The sequence below is a fragment of the Pseudorasbora parva genome, chromosome 25 (assembly GCF_024679245.1).
Source record: "Pseudorasbora parva isolate DD20220531a chromosome 25, ASM2467924v1, whole genome shotgun sequence".
In the NCBI taxonomy this organism is placed as follows: Eukaryota; Metazoa; Chordata; class Actinopteri; order Cypriniformes; family Gobionidae; genus Pseudorasbora; species Pseudorasbora parva.
Genome location: NC_090196.1, coordinates 12425407 through 12444687, shown reverse-complemented (window position 1 = coordinate 12444687; position 19281 = coordinate 12425407). Strand labels below are relative to the sequence as shown.

General features: G+C 38.9%; 1 protein-coding gene across 4 annotated transcripts in view; it reads left to right on the top strand.

Moving 5' to 3' along the window:
- Nucleotides 1-19281, top strand: part of LOC137064956 (zinc finger protein 469) — a 419911-nt gene that overhangs the window by 22345 nt on the left and 378285 nt on the right. For 2 of the 4 annotated variants that reach the window (XR_010901582.1, XM_067436516.1), the window contains exon 2: nt 2987-3074. The exons of the other annotated variants lie outside the window; for them this stretch is intronic. The gene's annotated coding sequence lies outside the window, so the exon portion shown is untranslated. The remainder of the gene's footprint in view (nt 1-2986; nt 3075-19281) is intronic. 4 annotated transcript variants of the gene reach the window in all.

The following is a 19281-nucleotide window of genomic DNA, read 5'->3' as shown; positions in this document are numbered from 1 at the left end:
GTAATTCATGACAGAATTTAAAATTTTGGGTGAACTAACCCTTCAAAGTCCCAGTGAACTGGAAGTAGCAAGTGAGTTTTCTTCAGTGCTGTGACGTTTTTTCAAGTAAAACATTTGAATAGAGGGCAGGGTTTGACTTCAGCGCTCCTTCTCTCCGTCTCGCGCTCATAGCAGACTAACGGCTGGAGGGGAGAGGTTATGCATTTTAAACCTAAGCTGTCAAACTGACTTCTGAAAAGGAACGGCGTTTCCAGACCGGAAGTTACTTTTCAGATTTTGATTAAATATTACCACGGTAGGGATGAACGATATTATCGGCACGAAACCAGAATTGGCCGAAAAAAGCTTAAAATATAAAAATCGGCATCTACCGATATGAAAAATTATGCCGATATGCCTTGCCGACATGATAACGTGTTAATATGCGCCTGCAATAACTCACGTGTGCAAGGAGTGCTATACTGATAAGACCATGTATGCACTGCTGTCATTCTTTAAGTGAAAACAAGCAAATACATTGCATGTAAAGTGATTTATATTGACTGTTTTTAAATGCTGCCTTGCATTTTTGAATGCACGTACAGAAGGACATGACTGTCAGCAGCAGATTTTCCACGTTTTCACAATAAAACTAGCCCAAAACAAGCCCAATCACGTCTCCCCACTCTCTAGCGCGTGCGGCAGCCTCCACCGCAGCAGAAGCTCTTCCAGGCCCTAGTGCCCGCCCGCTAGACCGCTATCTACATGAAGTGGGAGTGCTGTTGTTACAGTAATACAATGAAAAGTAGAATACACAAATAAATTGAAGTTACTTCTTCTAAAGGACTCACCACACGGAATTTAATTATTAAATTATGCTGCTTCTTCGAAGTTCTTCCATATAACATTGAGCCCAACACAGAGGTAAATCTACATTAACTTCATTCACACACAGGCTTATCGCCTTGTTAGTTGCGGTGGGTGACTTAATACAAGCTAACGCTGACTGTACCAAACTATAATTACTAAAACATCGGACTTGTACATGATCGCTGTCATAATTGTTTGTCTTTGGTAATGTATTAATGACTCAGCATCGCCTGTATCATTTTTTTTCTTCCCGTTTGTGCTCGCATTTTTAGTATTTTACTAACACGATTAAGTAATGATATTATTCATATACAGTGTAGAGTACAAAAATGCTGACCACAATAATAAATAAATCTACCTTAGTTTTAATAAATTGTTCACCTATTTGGGAAGTGTTTGTTAGGGCTGTGTTGAAAAAATCGATTCACCAATTCTAAATCGATTTTCATATTAATTTCTAAAGATCGATCCGTAACTCAGAGGATCGATTTAATAATAGCTCTACATTTTCCCCGTGAATTTTAATTTGCCGCGTCATTGAATTCACGTATGCGCGCGAGGTGGAAGGACATTAAAACAACAAATATGGCAGCTATGAAAACTCCAGAACCGCCACGGACAGAGAATACAAGAGTAGGTAAACAAACTCAAGCCGAAGCTCTCGTCACTATACCGCCGCCGCCGTGCTGAAGAAGCGCCGCGGACAGAGAATACTAGAGTAGGTAAACAAACTCAAGCCGAAGCTCTCGTCACTATACCGCCGCGCTGAAGAAGCGCCGTGGACAGAGAATACTAGAGTAGGTAAACAAACTCAAGCCGAAGCTCTCGTCACTATACCGCCGCGCTGAAGAAGCGCCGTGGACAGAGAATACTAGAGTAGGTAAACAAACTCAAGCCGAAGCTCTCGTCACTATACCGCCGCGCTGAAGAAGCGCCGTGGACAGAGAATACTAGAGTAGGTAAACAAACTCAAGCCGAAGCTCTCGTCACTATACCGCCGCCGCCGTGCTGAAGAAGCGCCGTGGACAGAGAATACTAGAATAGTAGGTAAACTATCGTTCGGTTCAGTTCCTATCACGGTTTTAGGGTCACGGTTTTCCGTTCTGTACGGTTCTTGTTTTTTTTTATTTTTTTTATTCAGAAATGTACTTCAGCATATGATATATTAATTATCCACAATTTAAGATACAGTATTAAAAAAAATGGTTATATCATAGCCTAATCATGCACAAATTGAACTTGACCATCTCTGAGGAAAGTGATATTTTGATACAGCAAGAGAGAAGACATTGATGACATGCTTTTCATTTATTTGGCAAAAAAAAGGAGAATGTGTATTGCTATCTCTACAGGAACTTATGTGCCTTTTTAGCACACAAAGATTAAACTGAATAATTAACTTGCGTTTATCAAACTTCAGTGTAGCTTTATACACGACGCGTCCGCTCGAGCGCGAGGGTGTGCGCGGCAAAAATGACATCGACGCGGAGTGCGCGAGACCCCATTTCGCTTGGCGTTGTGCACGTCAAATTTCGTAACTTTGCGTGTCGCTCCGCAACAGAAGAGCCACAAGTTCAGGACGAATCTGCTTGCAGAGAATGACGTCTCATCACGCCGCACCCGGTCTGCGCGTCGAGTATAAACACCTCCCCAAACGGACGAGGCGCTCACAGTCAACGAGAGAGGCGAGGAAAACAAAAAAGCATGCAAATGGCAATTATCGCGGCCGGAAAAATTATCGAGCTCATTTTTTTAATTGTGCGATTAATTGATTTATCGACTATTGCGACGCCTATTTCCAAACATAGGGAAAAAATAAACATATATTTGCATCGGTCAAAATGAGATGAAAAATATATCGGCATATGGGATATCGGCAAAAATCCAATATCATTCATCCCTATACCATCGCAAATAATTTTTTTCTGTGTATTAACGTGCATGTATTAATTGTTTACCCTAAGACCTGTAATATGTGCTAACGAAGTAAATAAGATAGATTTTGATTTCATGAGGACTTTAATACTAATAACATAACAGACAAAGCCAGATTCACTTAATATGTAATCAAATAAGCTGTGCAAATACCTTTGCTTGTACTGGATTTACACAACAATTTGTGTCGTACACATTTCAGATCTGCAGTTGTTGTCGTGATTGTGGAAAGCTGTTACAGAAGGTGGAAGGGTATTAAGCTGTTTGGAGGACACATGGAGAAATGCGAGGTAGTGTCAACACCTGGGGATGTTTGTGGGAAACATCTGCAGTTCTGTAAGCATTTATGTAGGTGCTTGAACTTGGACCAAAAAACTAATAGCTTTCTTCGTTCGTCATTCCACACCTCACAAAGGCCACTTTCAGTCCGTCTTGATGAAAATGTCCCATGATGTACTCATCGTCAATGGAGAGAAGTTGTGTGTAACAATTGGTCAGATCGCCTGTCAGTTAAACTCTAGGTGAAGAATAAATTACTATTGGTGCTCATATATCATTAATGTTTCTTAATATTTCAGTGGATATCGTGATATATATATCATGTATACGGTTGATGGGCAAAGTATTCTTGAGTGCATTATAAAAAAAATATAAATTGTTAATAAATTATTATTTACGATATTTTAAAGTGCCCACGATAACAATATCGTGCATATTCATTATCGTGATAAATCGCATTATCGAATATCGGCACATGTCTAATATATATATATATATATACACACACACATGCACACTAGGGGTGATCCCGAATAGTCGAAGATTCGATGCATCGATATGTGGAGCCGGATTCGACCACCGGTCTCACAGTCGAGTTTTCGTGGGTGTTATGATCGTGTCCGGTGTGCGACCCCTTTAAGGAGCACCGTGCCTTTAAAATTCGAACACAATGAGGGTACACACACGCGGCAGCTGCATTTAAAGGAGTGATGAATTAAGAAATCAACTTTACCTTGAGCTTTTGCTATATAAAAGGTCATGATAATATAAGATTATCCTGTAAATTTCAGAGCTGAAAACTTTTTTTTTTTTTTCAAAGAAAAGCTTTTTTAGACACAAGCTCGCTCGCTCTCTCTCTCTCTCTCTCTCTCTCTCTCTCTCTCTCTCTCTCTCTCTCTCTCTCTCTCTCTCTCTCTCTCTCTCTCTCTCTCTCTCTCTCTCTCTCTCTCTCTCTCGCGTTCTCTCAGCCGCTAAGAAATCGGGCAGATTTAATGCATGCGTGCGGTAAAAATGTGCTCAAGAATATATTTCAAATCAGCAACAAGACCTCAGGTGAACTGTCAGATAAATGTTTTCTGTGATGCTCAAATTGCGTAAAAAAGCTCATATTTCAGGTTGTTCCAGCTAACGCGCAAGTGCAGTCTTAAGCACATGTCATGTTTCTATGGCAACCCGAGCATCTGCAGTGACTGTAAAAATAATTTGAATGAACCTTGTTTAATTGTTTAAGTTCTGGTTGTCAGACTCGGCTCAGGGAGATTATGGCAAATAAATAATGCTTACGTCAGTGGCCAAGCAATAGTAAGTGGTTCAAAAGGGCAAACAGTCAAAAGTTATTATGCGAGTTGAAATGCAAATCTGCATAGATGCATAAATCCGTCACTGTGAAATAAAGTGGACTTTTACAGCTGAAATGATGAGTGAATCAAGCGTGCTTGGAATATTGTAATACATCACGATCAGGTACAAGGAAGGGAGACGACGGCTGTAACGTTAGGTAGGCTGAGCAATTGCTGCTGATTGGCCCAGAATAAAACCTGCTCCAGAGCAGGCTAGCTGTGTGGTGATGAACACTGATAAAAACCAATCCACCTTCTTGAGCCCGAAAAGCCAGAGTTTGCTCAAACTAATCTCGAACTTACCTGGGTAACAACTGAAACCAGCTTTGTGCAACAGGCCACTGCTGACTAGTGTCCTGCCCCTCCCAGACCATTTACATAGATGATTTGACTATCAGTCGACCATAGAGATTCAACATTTCTGATTTGAATGCGTAAATCCTTAGTCGGGGACACCCCTAATACACACACACACACACACACACACACACACACACACACACACACACACACACACACACACACACACACACACACACACACACACACACACCTGACCTCGATCAGGCATGGCATAACATTATATAACTCTTCATCACAGCACCTGCTAGTGGGATATAAACTTATTTCAAAACATTCAAAAAAATCTGATTTATTTCAAACTTTTGAACAGTAGTGTATCCATATTTTTCCTGATTTGTATGTTACAAAACAAGCATATGGCCTTCTTGCAGGATTGGAAAGTGATATTGAGCATTTCTTTCTCTCGAAGGGATGTTTTTTTGTAAACCAAAATATTTGCAAGAGAAGATTTCTCGAGCACTCAGATTGTTTTTGTAAAGGAAAATGGTCTCATTGTGATTTCCATTACTACTGATTATCTTTTCATTTAAACTGCAGAATCCCAATTTTATATCCCGCACATTCCTTTCCAAATGGGAAAAGAGGCTTCCAGTATGTGACCTGTTTGTGGACCTCCATAAGAGGTGAATTTGTCTTCATCTTGCATTCTGTCATGAACAAATTGGCAAAATATGCGAGCATGCTTCATGCATGGTTAATGTCTTGCAACCTATGAATGCACATATGGCGATCAGTAATCGAAAAGCTCAGTGTTCTTGTTTGACCTAGTTGAATGTCATTATGTTGTTAATCTCTGGACGTTGTGTTCTTTTGGTGGGATGACGAAAGAGTCTGTGAGACTGAAGCGCTGTCAGCTCGACTTCAGGGAGAGAATATTGAAAGCAGCTACAGCATTCTGCCTGCTTCTTGGCATATCCGCTAATGTGTGCTGATGCAAGACAGATGCATTTAAAGGATGCTTTTAGCCAGGGGACTATTATGTGATAAATACACAGATGCAGTGCTTACACACATGCTATATGTGAAACTAGGGCTGTCAATGTAACGTTATAATTTAGTGCAGTTAATTGATGCAGTAAATCGTCACCAAAACCTTTGTTGCAAAAGCAAATCTTTACACATTATCATTGGAAGAGCCAGAAATGGCATCAATGTGAGTTTCATGAATATTTACTACTAATAACTTGACTGAAAGAAGTGAAATCTTTAATGAATGATTTATCAGAATGATTAAAACCATTAGTTTTTCTTATGCCCCATTCACATCAAGAACGATAACTATAATGATGACTATATTAGCATCGCTATCTTTGTTTCATTGTGAACACTGCAGTTTTGTACAAGCTCTTTAAAGGAACACACCGACTTTTGGGGACTTTAGCTTATTCACTGTATCCCTCAGAGTTAGATAAGTCCTTACAATTCTCTGTGTGTGCCATAAATCTGTATGATCGCTAACCTAGCTTAGCACAAAGACTGGAGGTACATTTAGAAGGAGTTTTAGAACTATATAGTCATATAATGACATAACATCTTTTCCTATACTATTTCAGCCTATTATTTCAACGATTTTGAAATATTAAACCTGTATACAGAAAGAAATATTCTGTAGCCTATTTTGCCATCAATACCATAGATATGTGGTCAATAGGCTACTGCCGACGTTGTCTTTGCTGTATGAGTAGGTAATATATTTATATTTAACATGAAGTATAGGGCTTCCCTGAACATCAATAGCAGCAGTGCTGCGTCAGACACGCTTCTGGTGTGCAAAGACAGAGAAAACGGCAGGACTCGCAACAGAAACGCCACGCCTACGCCACGCTTGCAGCGTGTCTCCGGCCTAAAGCCCCGTTCACACCGCCAGCGATTTTGTCACTGCATGTCGCCAGCGCCAGAGATTCATGTCGCTAGTGGGCGTTCCCACTTACGGGTTGCATATAAACGTCATTAAATATATTTGTACTATAGTACCGTTTTTATTACTAGTGTTTTGCAGAACAGAGCAAGTTATTAGAATACATACACACTGTACTGTAATAGGTAGACCATATTGCATGCAGTTTAGTCAAAACTTACTTTATATCCCCACAATCCCAGACACGTTTTTCCATGCATCATTTTTTTAAATGTGTCTCTGTATGTAGGCTACACAGAGACATATTATAAAGAACAGGGGGCTTGCTAAAAGCTAATATCAACAACTCCTCTGGACACCGCAGTAGCAGCAGTAAAGCAGACGGATCACGTGCACTCCACTGACGTCACTCCTATTGGTTGTCGCTCGCAAAAATCGCTTCTCGTTTGCATAAAGTTGAAATTTCTGAACTTTTGTCGCGTGTCTCGTGTCGCTTGACACGCCCACATTCTGTCGCCAACGGTCACTGTCGCTCGTGTCGCCGGAAGTCGCCAGCGCTCCATTGAAATGAATGGGATCATGTCGCTTTGTCGCTGCGTGTCGCTGGCGGTGTGAACGGGGCTTAATGCTCATTGAAATGCTCCTGCAGCGCGTGTGTGTTTATGTGTTTATTCTGGAGTGTTGTAGTTCTTTCTTTTGCTAGTCCAACTATTGTTCGCTGTATTAGCTACAACTACAAATGAGACCAACATGCATCTTATATTGCAGCAATCAGGTTTTGTGTTATTGGCACGAGCCTCTTTCTGATTGAACCCCACAGATGCATAAAACAGAATTTATTCTTCAGCTGACAGTTCTTCCAGAAAGCGAAGGCGATTCTTTCTCACCATCTTACATAATGACCAAATAAAAGTATGATATACCCGATAGCACTAAAAAGAGTATATACATGTGCTATAAACCACAAACTCCGATGCCAGACTGCGTGTTTGCTGCCTGTCAGCGCTCACGAAAGTATACAAAATGTATTATTTCTAGACTCAAATTTAGCCTACTCTTGAACGATCAAATACACACATTATTATGGATATGTCTATATTACGACTTGTGTAAAAAAGTTTGGGACAAGTCAGTAAGTACTGGATTAGCCCTTTTTTGTAATAGGCCTACCAAACAAGATTCATGCATTTTTATTGTTTTATTGCCATGTGTGACTATTGTGCTTCTATCATACTTATATGGTTAATGTGGCATCCTAATTATGAAAAAAAGAAAAAAAATTCCCCACAAATTTATGGAAGTGACCACCACAAAATAAAACAATTATAGTATTTATAATTGTAATTTAGAGATTCTGCAATTCCTTTGTATGTTTTTTTTTAATTGTGTGATATAGGTCTTAAATTGAATTCATAATGGTCTTAAAAAGTCTTAAATTTGACTTGGTGAAACCTGCAGATACCCTGTTGAAGAAAAATGCGATAACTTGTTAAAGGTCCGGTTCTTCGCGATTCCATCTTTCAAACTTTAGTTAGTGTGTTATGTTGCTGTTAGAGCATAAATAATACCTGTAACATTATAAAGCTCAAAGTTCAATGCCAAGCGAGATATTTTATTTAACAGAAGTTCCCTTTCAAAGCCTACAGCGAAGGCCGGTTTGGACTACAGCCCTGCACTTCCTTCAGGAATGACGTCACCAGAACCGTTTGTTGACTAACCCTCCGCCCACAAGAACACGCAAAATAGGGGGCGTGGTCTTGTTGCTCTCCCACGTGGAGAAGAGCGCGCATTCAGCGCTTGCATCTCCCCGTTATAGTAAGAGGCGGGACCTTTCCGGGCAAAGTGCGCTAAGCTGCTGTCCAATCACAACACGGGAAGCGCTGGCCCAATCAGAACTCGTTACGTGTTTCTGAAGGAGGGACTTCATAGAACAAGGAAATCATCAGGCCGTTTTTAGGACAGAGGAAACAGCGCTGTACAGATAAGTCAATTGTGTGAAAAATACTGTGTTTTTTTACACACGAAACATGAACTCCTGTTATATTGCACACTGTAAACATAATCAAAGCTTCGAAAACACGCGAAGAACGGGACCTTTAAATAAGGTGGCTGCGAGACACCCAGCGGCCCAAACATAATCTCTGCAACCGGTTACAAAGCATTTAACACTGCTGTTGGCTGTTTAAAATATCTAATGGATGTCGATTGTACTTCACAGTTTTATGGAGACACAGTGTTTGATACGGTCGCTATGGTTGATTAGAATGCTGTTTTTACTTTGATCATTATTATTATTCATACAGTTGACTTAACGTATCAAGCAGCTACTTAAATACCCTGAATGAAAAATTACATTTCAGGATTCACAATTTCTGCTGTAAATGCCCCATAATGACCTATCCCTACTAGTGTTGTTAAAAATATCGATATTTCGATATCGATACTGGAATATCTGAAACGATACGATTCTCAGTTTTTACAGTATCGATACCAGCTGCGTTCTCCTCTCCGATCGAAAGCGAGTTGACACACACCGGCATATTCTCACTCAGCCCGGTTAACCTCTGAGCACGGCGAACGCGCGTTCTGCTGGACTTTTTCCTCATGACAGTGTGTTAGTGTTAGTGTGTGATCGGTCTGAATTTCGCGCGGGATTGCGCATACATTAATTCTACTAATCCCCGCAGATTTCGTGCTCACATCTGAAGTGCACACACACATAGCCTACCCTAATAAAGCCGCCTCTGACATGATACAAGTGCAAACATTTGCTTCTTTTTCCAGCTTATTATTGGTCAAATACATTTAAAGAATTATCAGTGCACATCTGGAAGAGTATTAATGTAAACACAGTCGCAAACAGTTCAGGAAGAAATGAAGAACGAGTAACAGGAACAGTGTTTAGGATCCATGCGTCCGTTAGTCTTCAAGGGACCGCAGTCATTTGTTATTCAAACTACAAAAAGACAAACGATCACACTGCTCTTGACTGATCAACTTGTGTAACTTTAATAGTTTCATCTGTACGCTTTTGAATTTTTTATAAAGAACATTATCCAATGTTGTTTTAAATGTAATTACTATGCATTTTTTTATTCAGTTTCTTATCTGAATGTTAGACCTACCTGAAAAAATAAAGCAGTCTATTTAATTTGTATCTTCTATTCTATTGCATTTATTTGTGCTATTGTTTGTAATCTGTTTATTTGTTCTTATTTCATTACTGTTTACTCGTCTTTTTAAATTCAATTTACCATCCGAAATCAAGCTTTCTTGTGCTGTGTGTAAGCTATTGCAACACAATTACCCCATTGTAAAAAATACATTGAGATAGCAAAAATTTGTGAGATAATTAGGGGCCAAGCACCGAAGGTGCGGAGGCACCTATTGAAATTGTTAGTGTTCCTATTATTATTATTAGGGGCCAAGCACCGAAGGTGCGGAGGCACCTATTGAAATCGTTAGTGTTCCTATTATTATTATTCTGCTTCTTCTTCTTCTTCTTCTTCTTCTTCCGCCATAGGAGTCTCTGGCAGCCCATAGAACCGTATGGTAAAAAGTTGTGAAATTTGGCACACTCATAGAGGCCAGTCTGAGCTGTCACTATAGCAAATTTGGTGCCTCTAACTCAATCCCTCTAGCGCCACCACCTGTCCAAAGTTTCACTCATATTTATGCTTATAACTTTTGACCCCTAAGGGCTAGAAACAAAATTCTTTTTTCATCGGATTCCTTGGCTCAAGCCGATTCGATTTCACCCTATGATGTCATTTTCCGGTATGCAAATTTTCCCGCCATTTTGAATTTTCTGAAAAACCTACTTTTTCGAACTCCTCCTAGGCCGTTGCTCCGATTTTCACGAAAATTGAAACAGATCATCTTCAGAGCATGTTGACAAAAAGTTATGGAATTCAAGTTGATTCGTCCAATCGTTTTCAATAAACGCACAAACAAATTTTACGTGGAGGTTGCAAAAACACACTAAAGGCTATATCTCCGCAACGCTTTATCGTATTCAAACCAACCTTGGTACATGTCATCACAAGCATGACTTGAAGCAACATGCAGCGTTTCGGCGCAGCGCCACCTACCTGTCCGGAGATACGAAAAATGCCTATTTTGGCTTATAACTTCTGAACCGTTTATCCAAAAATCATAAAATTGGTCTCATTAGATTCAGGGCGTCATGCCGAGTCGACTGATATCCAATTTTACCATGTCGGCCATTTTGGATGTCGGCCATTTTGAATTATGTGCAAAAATGCTGTATTTTATGAACGCATGAACAGATTGTTATGAAACTTGGTATGGGTCATCACCACGATGCCCTGAAGTAGCCTGAGAAGTTTCGAAACAGCGCCACCTAGTGGAGAATTTTTTTTTTCAAACGCTTATAACTTTGGGTGTGGTTGACATATTTTGATGGGAGTGTGTTTTTTGGTCTCCTGAATCCTTGCCGACTCCAACGATACCAGACTTGCCAGGTTTCGGCATATGGTTTGCGCAGAGTTGTAATTTAGTGCTTAAAAAACATTTGCTGATATCTTCGAAACCGCTAGTCCGATCGAGACGAAACCAGCCTCAGAAGTTCGGAAACATAGGTCGATAGCTACACGCTAATGCCCAAATCTCAAAATATTGATAGTAAGGGGTAGTAAAATCCAATCAAAGTCAGGTGTCAGTCATTTTTTACGTGTTTTTTCATATAAATGTCTATAACTCCAAAACAAAATGAAATATTTTCACCAAACTTGACACACATATGTATGGGCTCACTACGAGGACACATAAAAAAATTGGTGGGATTGTGCCTCTTGGTGGCGCTATAATAAAACAAAACATGAAATTCCCATTGACTTCAATGCAGTATTACGGTTTAAAATGCTAATGCTATAATTTAAGAATGCATTAGCGTATCGTTACAAAACTCGGTATGTGTCTTCCGCTCCATGTCCTGAAGATACTCAAAAAGTTTCGGGGTAGCGCCACCTTGTGGTCAAAAGTTGTAATAAAATGTACAAAAATGCGAATAACTTTTGATTAAATTAGCCTATTGTAATGAGACTGGTCATAATACATTCATTGGCTCATGCCGAGAAGATAGATACCAATTTTGCCATATTTTGCAAACATATCTGTGCTCCATCTTGTTATTTGTTAAAAATCTACTTTTTCAAACTCATCCTAGACCGTTTGTCCGATTTTCACCAAAATTGATCCGTATCGTCTTCAGACCATGCTGACAAATACTTATGGATTTCGGATTGATAGACAAAACAGTTTTCATATACCACTGCAACAGAGTTGAGCCATGATGCAAAAATTACTCTTGAGGCTGTATCTCTGCAATGCTTTGACATATTGACACCAAACTTTGCATGTGTCATTGTCATCTCAATCTGACTAAACCACATCAGTTTCGTAACAGTGACACCTATTGGTCGAAAGTGATAAACCATTAAACCATTATTATTGACTGTATTTAAAATTTGACTGCTATTTTGCCTAAAATCAACTTAATAGGTCCTTAATGGCTCATTGTTGCAGTTGGCTTGAGACTTCCAGCCATGCTGGCATGTCTTGTCTTCTTCTTTGCGCTTGGCCCCGATAATGGCTGCTTGCAGCTATATTTCTGCTTCTTCTTCTTCTTCTTCTTCTTCTTCTTCTTTTTCTTTTTCTTCCGCCATAGGAGTCTCTGGCAGCCCATAGAACCGTATGGTAAAAAGTTGTGAAATTTGGCACACTCATAGAGGCCAGTCTGAGCTGTCACTATAGCAAATTTGGTGCCTCTAACTCAATCCCTCTAGCGCCACCACCTGTCCAAAGTTTCACTCATATTTATGCTTATAACTTTTGACCCCTAAGGGCTAGAAACAAAATTCTTTTTTCATCGGATTCCTTGGCTCAAGCCGATTCGATTTCACCCTATGATGTCATTTTCCGGTATGCAAATTTTCCCGCCATTTTGAATTTTCTGAAAAACCTACTTTTTCGAACTCCTCCTAGGCCGTTGCTCCGATTTTCACGAAAATTGAAACAGATCATCTTCAGAGCATGTTGACAAAAAGTTATGGAATTCAAGTTGATTCGTCCAATCGTTTCCAATAAACGCACAAACAAATTTTACGTGGAGGTTGCAAAAACACACTAAAGGCTATATCTCCGCAACGCTTTATCGTATTCAAACCAACCTTGGTACATGTCATCACAAGCATGACTTGAAGCAACATGCAGCGTTTCGGCGCAGCGCCACCTACCTGTCCGGAGATACGAAAAATGCCTATTTTGGCTTATAACTTCTGAACCGTTTATCCAAAAATCATAAAATTGGTCTCATTAGATTCAGGGCGTCATGCCGAGTCGACTGATATCCAATTTTACCATGTCGGCCATTTTGGATGTCGGCCATTTTGAATTATGTGCAAAAATGCTGTATTTTATGAACGCATGAACAGATTGTTATGAAACTTGGTATGGGTCATCACCACGATGCCCTGAAGTAGCCTGAGAAGTTTCGAAACAGCGCCACCTAGTGGAGAATTTTTTTTTTCAAACGCTTATAACTTTGGGTGTGGTTGACATATTTTGATGGGAGTGTGTTTTTTGGTCTCCTGAATCCTTGCCGACTCCAACGATACCAGACTTGCCAGGTTTCGGCATATGGTTTGCGCAGAGTTGTAATTTAGTGCTTAAAAAACATTTGCTGATATCTTCGAAACCGCTAGTCCGATCGAGACGAAACCAGCCTCAGAAGTTCGGAAACATAGGTCGATAGCTATACGCTAATGCCCAAATCTCAAAATATTGATAGTAAGGGGTAGTAAAATCCAATCAAAGTCAGGTGTCAGTCCTTTTTTACGTGTTTTTTCATATAAATGTCTATAACTCCAAAACAAAATGAGATATTTTCACCAAACTTGACACACATATGTATGGGCTCACTATGAGGACACATAAAAAAATTGGTGGGATTGTGCCTCTTGGTGGCGCTATAATAAAACAAAACATGAAATTCCCATTGACTTCAATGCAGTATTATGGTTTAAAATGCTAATGCTATAATTTAAGAATGCATTAGCGTATCGTTACAAAACTCGGTATGTGTCTTCCGCTCCATGTCCTGAAGATACTCAAAAAGTTTCGGGGTAGCGCCACCTTGTGGTCAAAAGTTGTAATAAAATGTACAGAAATGCGAATAACTTTTGATTAAATTAACCCATTGTAATGAAACTGGTCATAATACAGTCAATGGCTCATGCCGAGAACATGGATACCAATTGTGCCATATTTTGCAAACCTATCTGTCCTCCGTCTTGTTATTTGTTAAAAACCTACTTTTTCAAACTCATCCTAGACCGTTTGTCCGATTTTCACCAAAATTGATCCGTATCGTCTTCAGACCATGCTGACAAATAGTTATGGATTTCGGATTGATAGACAAAACAGTTTTCATATACCACTGCAACAGAGTTGAGCCATGATGCAAAAATTACTCTTGAGGCTGTATCTCTGCAATGCTTTGACATATTGACACCAAACTTTGCATGTGTCATTGTCATCTCAATCTGACTAAACCACATCAGTTTCGTAACAGTGACACCTATTGGTCGAAAGTGATAAACCATTAAACCATTATTATTGACTGTATTTAAAATTTGACTGCTATTTTGCCTAAAATCAACTTAATAGGTCCTTAATGGCTCATTGTTGCAGTTGGCTTGAGACTTCCAGCCATGCTGGCATGTCTTGTCTTCTTCTTTGCGCTTGGCCCCGATAATGGCTGCTTGCAGCTATATTTTTAATAGTAATTGATCAATAATTGTTCAAATCAAAACGATGCCCAACCCTAAGGAACATGCTGGCCACATGAATTTTTAGTAAAAAATAACAATGAATAATAACAAGTTCTGTTGTCATATTAAGCATCTTATCTTTTTTTTTTCTCTTTTCTTTTTTTACTGTGGTATCGATTTAATATCGATATTTTAGTCTGATATCGTATCAAAGTCATAATTTTGGTATCGTGACAACACTAATCCCTACACTGCATAAACCATATCTTTTGTGATAATATCATTACGTAAAAGTTCATACATAGATTAGTTAGGGTTAATATTTATGAGTAAATTAACCAAACGATTAATCGACTATTCAGAAAATAAACAATAGATTACCCATACAAAAAGAATTGGCAGATTAATAGGAAAACAATAATCCATAGATTAATCGATTGAGCAAAATATTTGTTAGTTGCAGCCCTAAAATAATGCGATATGTGATGCGATATTGCTTTAAGTGTGTAAAATCAATTAAATTGATATATCAGTGCTTTGTTTTTTGTTTTTCAAAATCGTTTTTAACAAAAACAAGAAACAATACAGAAACTGAATAATCAAATGTAAGACTAAAACACTGCATAGTAGGGGTGATGCGCGGTGAAAAGCTGTCTCGTGTCATATGTCATGACGCAGTGTGAGGGTGAAATTAGGATAGAATATGCCAATGCTACGTTTACATTACGCCTCCACTGTAGTAAGACTTTAAGACCTAATGCACAAATCCTATTTACAAACATCCAACGTTTACTTAAGACATAACCTACTGTTTATGTGAATACTCGCCAAGACATGAATTTTTTATGTGTTTGACCAAGTGCATTAAGCCACAAAATAATTTAATTTGGAAAAGCGCGCTGTCCTAAGGCAGCTTTCTGTGTATGCGCTTCGGGTGTGTGACAGCTCGAGTGCTGCAGAGTGTGTTTTTGCTTTTTTTAATAGTTCTAAATATATTGATTCAGTAACACTCCAGCATTAGCTTCTTGACCAATTTGAGCTTCAGTAGCCCGTCTGTTTGATCGGACCACATGGGACAGCCTTTGCTCTCCACGTGCATCAATGAGCCTTGGCCGCCCATGACCCTGTTGCCAGTTCGCCACTGTTCCTTCCTTTGAGCGCTTTTGATAGATACTGACCACTGCAGACCGGGACACCCCACAAGAGCTGCAGTTTTGGCGATGCACTGAACCAGTCGTCTAGCCATCACAATTTTTTTTGTAAGTTTGTATTGTATAAAAATGTAATTTTTCCTTACTCAGAATAATCATATCTCTATTTGCATTATTGCAATTAGCTGTGCTGCAGCCATGTAAACTGGCTTGCTTAAAAATGGCAGAAATATATAATTTAAGTGGAAATTACCTGTATAAAGTGTGCTATGGTTAGATCTAAAGAACCTCAGAAACACAATACAATAAAGTGGTTACAGCACTGACACCGTGAATGCGCTTGATCAGGTCAGTAAAAATCAGATGAACCAACAAATCATCTAGTGCATTGTGCTTTTTGAATTTGTACAACTAATCTAATTGTGCAAGCAAGAGCAAAAATTTGGACCCAGTTGAGTGTACAGCTGCCTCTAGGACAGTGAACCGTTACATCAGGCTTTGTTAATAGGCGTTGCTAGACTAGACACAATCAGTGTCATTGAGCTAGAGAACAGGCTAAAATTTAAACATCATTGTCAGCGTTTTAGAAATCAATCCACCATGTTCACATGACTCAGAGCAAGACTTCAAAATCAGGAACAGCTTCAAGTGCAAACAAGCATGTCAACATTTCATCAAACAAACTAAAGCAAACCGCAAAATCCCCTTTCACAGTATTTTGACCGACAGAATGGACTGTTTCCTATTGTTTTAAAGTCCAAAATGTGGCCACAAGACCCTCTTTCCGGTGATGTCATATTTTCTTCTGAAAATCTAAACAACACTTCTAATGCAAAACGCCTTTTGCTGCTATTGCACATTGATGTAAAACAAACAGGCTGGAAAAGGGACAAATCAAAGTGAATGGGGGTTGTTTATGTGCTTGCTAAAATTCATTAAAACAGAAAATGTGGCTTTAAAAGGAATAGTTCACCCCAAAGATGTAATTGTGTCACTCCTCTTCTGTGGAATACAAAAGATGAGTTTTTGAATGTTACACTGGTCACATCTTTCAATATAATTACAGCGAAAGGGGAATGGGTCTCTCAAGCCTACAAAATGATGTAAAAGCATCATAAAAGGGGTCCAAATGAGTTGTGCACTAAATTAAACATCTTTTAAAAGTTTTGTGCGACATTATTATGTACTGAAAATCTATTCGTCTTAGCACTTTTTATCCGACTTAATGAGAAAAGTAATGATGGCTGATTCATTGATGCATCATTTTTTAAAGTCAACATTTTAATGAATCACTTAATGAAACCAGTTTGAATGAGTTATTCATGAATCACTCGTTTACCACACTGACTCCGATACAGTCATATTCATGGCTCATTAACCACAGCGCTCTTTTATGACTCTTTTATGTGTCCTTTTGAACTTTGAACGGTACGATCCCCTTCTCTTTTGAATATTGAAATGAACCGCCGGTATATTCTTCAATACACACCTTTTATGCTCCACTGAAAGTCATATGGTTCTGAAACAACACAAGGGTTATTAAATTATTATAGTGTTCATTTTTGGATGAACTATTGCTTTAGAATCCTCCATTCATATAAATAGTTGGTATTTCTAGCTTTATAGATGCCACCTGTACAAGAGTTTCCTCTGTATACATGCTGGCATATATAAGCAAGCTACTGTAATTGTTCCCAGCATCTTCCTCTTGCCGCTTTACTATTATGCTGTTGTAGTTTCGGTCTCTGGTTTGTTTTACAGCTCTAAATACATCCCTATACAGCCACCTCAAAGTATGCAACATGACGGCGTTATGACGGATTACCCCGCAAAACTCTGTCATACACAAACCCGCAGCTCAACCCCTGCTTCTCTGCTGTTTATTTTCATGCTGGGACGTGGGAATGCATGTCATCACTTTTCAAAACTATAATATATAGATGTAGGGGTGTGTGATATTGACAAAAAACAGATATGGTTGGGATATTTTCAGTGTTTTTGACGATAACGTTATTATTTGGACCCGCTTTATATTAGTTGGCTTTAACTACTATGTACTAACATTTAAATGAATCGTTTGATATAATGCACTTATACATGTTTTACATTGCCCTTACATTTTGAAAAATACCGCCATGTAATTACACCTGTAATTCATTTCTGTAGTTACATTTCCAATTACACTGTTGACACTTCCTTTACACCTAACCCTACCCTTAAACTTACCCATACCCATTTTATTATAGTAAAACCATGTTTTTTGGCGTATTGATTACCATTTAAATGACCACACAAATACCATATAGCTTGATTAATATTAATGCAACAGATGACCTAAGACCTACTGTACCATACGGATGTTTTATAATTACACATCAGATGTTTTTCCCCAACAGTTAACCAAACATTCATATAAGCCATAACAGATAATGTTTGTGTGAATACTCGCCAAGACAGATATTTTAAAATGCTAATTCTGTGGGATCGCACGCTGTCTGAGGCGTCTTAGTACGCGTCAGATCTGTCAGTCAGCGCGAGTGATCGTTTTCATGAACCAAGGAAAGATACTTTTAGATGTTTAATTGCTATTTGGAGCTATGGGATAGCTAGATGAGGACTTAATGATTTAAAGGACAACTCCGGTGAGAAATGAACCTAGGGGTAATTAACAGATGGTTACAGAGTAGATCGTTCTCTGAGATGCGTTTTCATGGAAATCGAATGTAAAGACTTTTATCTTTAAAAACAGATTAGCTTATAACGCTTGTCTATGGGGCACAGAGTAGTGAAATTAAATCGCTAGTTAATACCACTAACAAGGCTAAAAATAGCCTCACACTAACACAGTAGCATAATGAGGGTCCCAACATGCAAACCGAAGCATTGAGAACTTTGTAAGAGTACAAACAGTTTAATAAGAAGACATAGGTTTATAGACATAGTGCATTACGCGTTCACGGACAGGCGCCATCTTGGAAAACAGTCTCGACTCATCGAGCGACGAGCGCTCTGCTAAGTGATGAACTGTGACTTGGAATCTCATATGGTCCGTTGTTTCCGGAAGAAAACACTGAACACAACAGAGAAAATAAATAAATAAAAATAAAAATGTCCATGTTATTACATTTCACAAACTTAATTCCTATCGACCAGCTCACTTAGAACAGCGCTCGTAGATCGATTCATCGAGACTGTTTTTCGAGACGGTGCCTGTCCGTGAACGCGTAAGGCACTATGTTTACAACGTATCTTCTTATTAAACTGTTTGTACTCTTACAAAGTTCTCAATGCTTCGGTTTGCATGTAGGGACCCTCATTATGCTGCCGTGTTAGTGTGAGGCTATTTTGAGCCTTTTTAGTGGTATAAACTAGCGATTTAATTTTACCACCCTGTGTCTACCCTGTGCCCCATAGACTAGTGTTATAAGCTAATCTGTTTTTAGAGATAAAACTCTTTACATTCTATTTTCAAGAAAACGCACCCCAGAGAACAATCTACTCGGTAACCATCTGTTAATTACCCCTAGGTTCATTTCTCACCGGAGTTGTCCTTTAATTTTTGTGTGAACCAAAATTGACACTTTTCACTTATTTTGCCTGTAGTTTATGATTAGCCCATACACATTCCTACTCATTTTGCCAGCACGGGTAACATAGTTATATTAATAAGTAATATAAGTAAACAGTGGTAAAGAACAAATGAACTAATTACA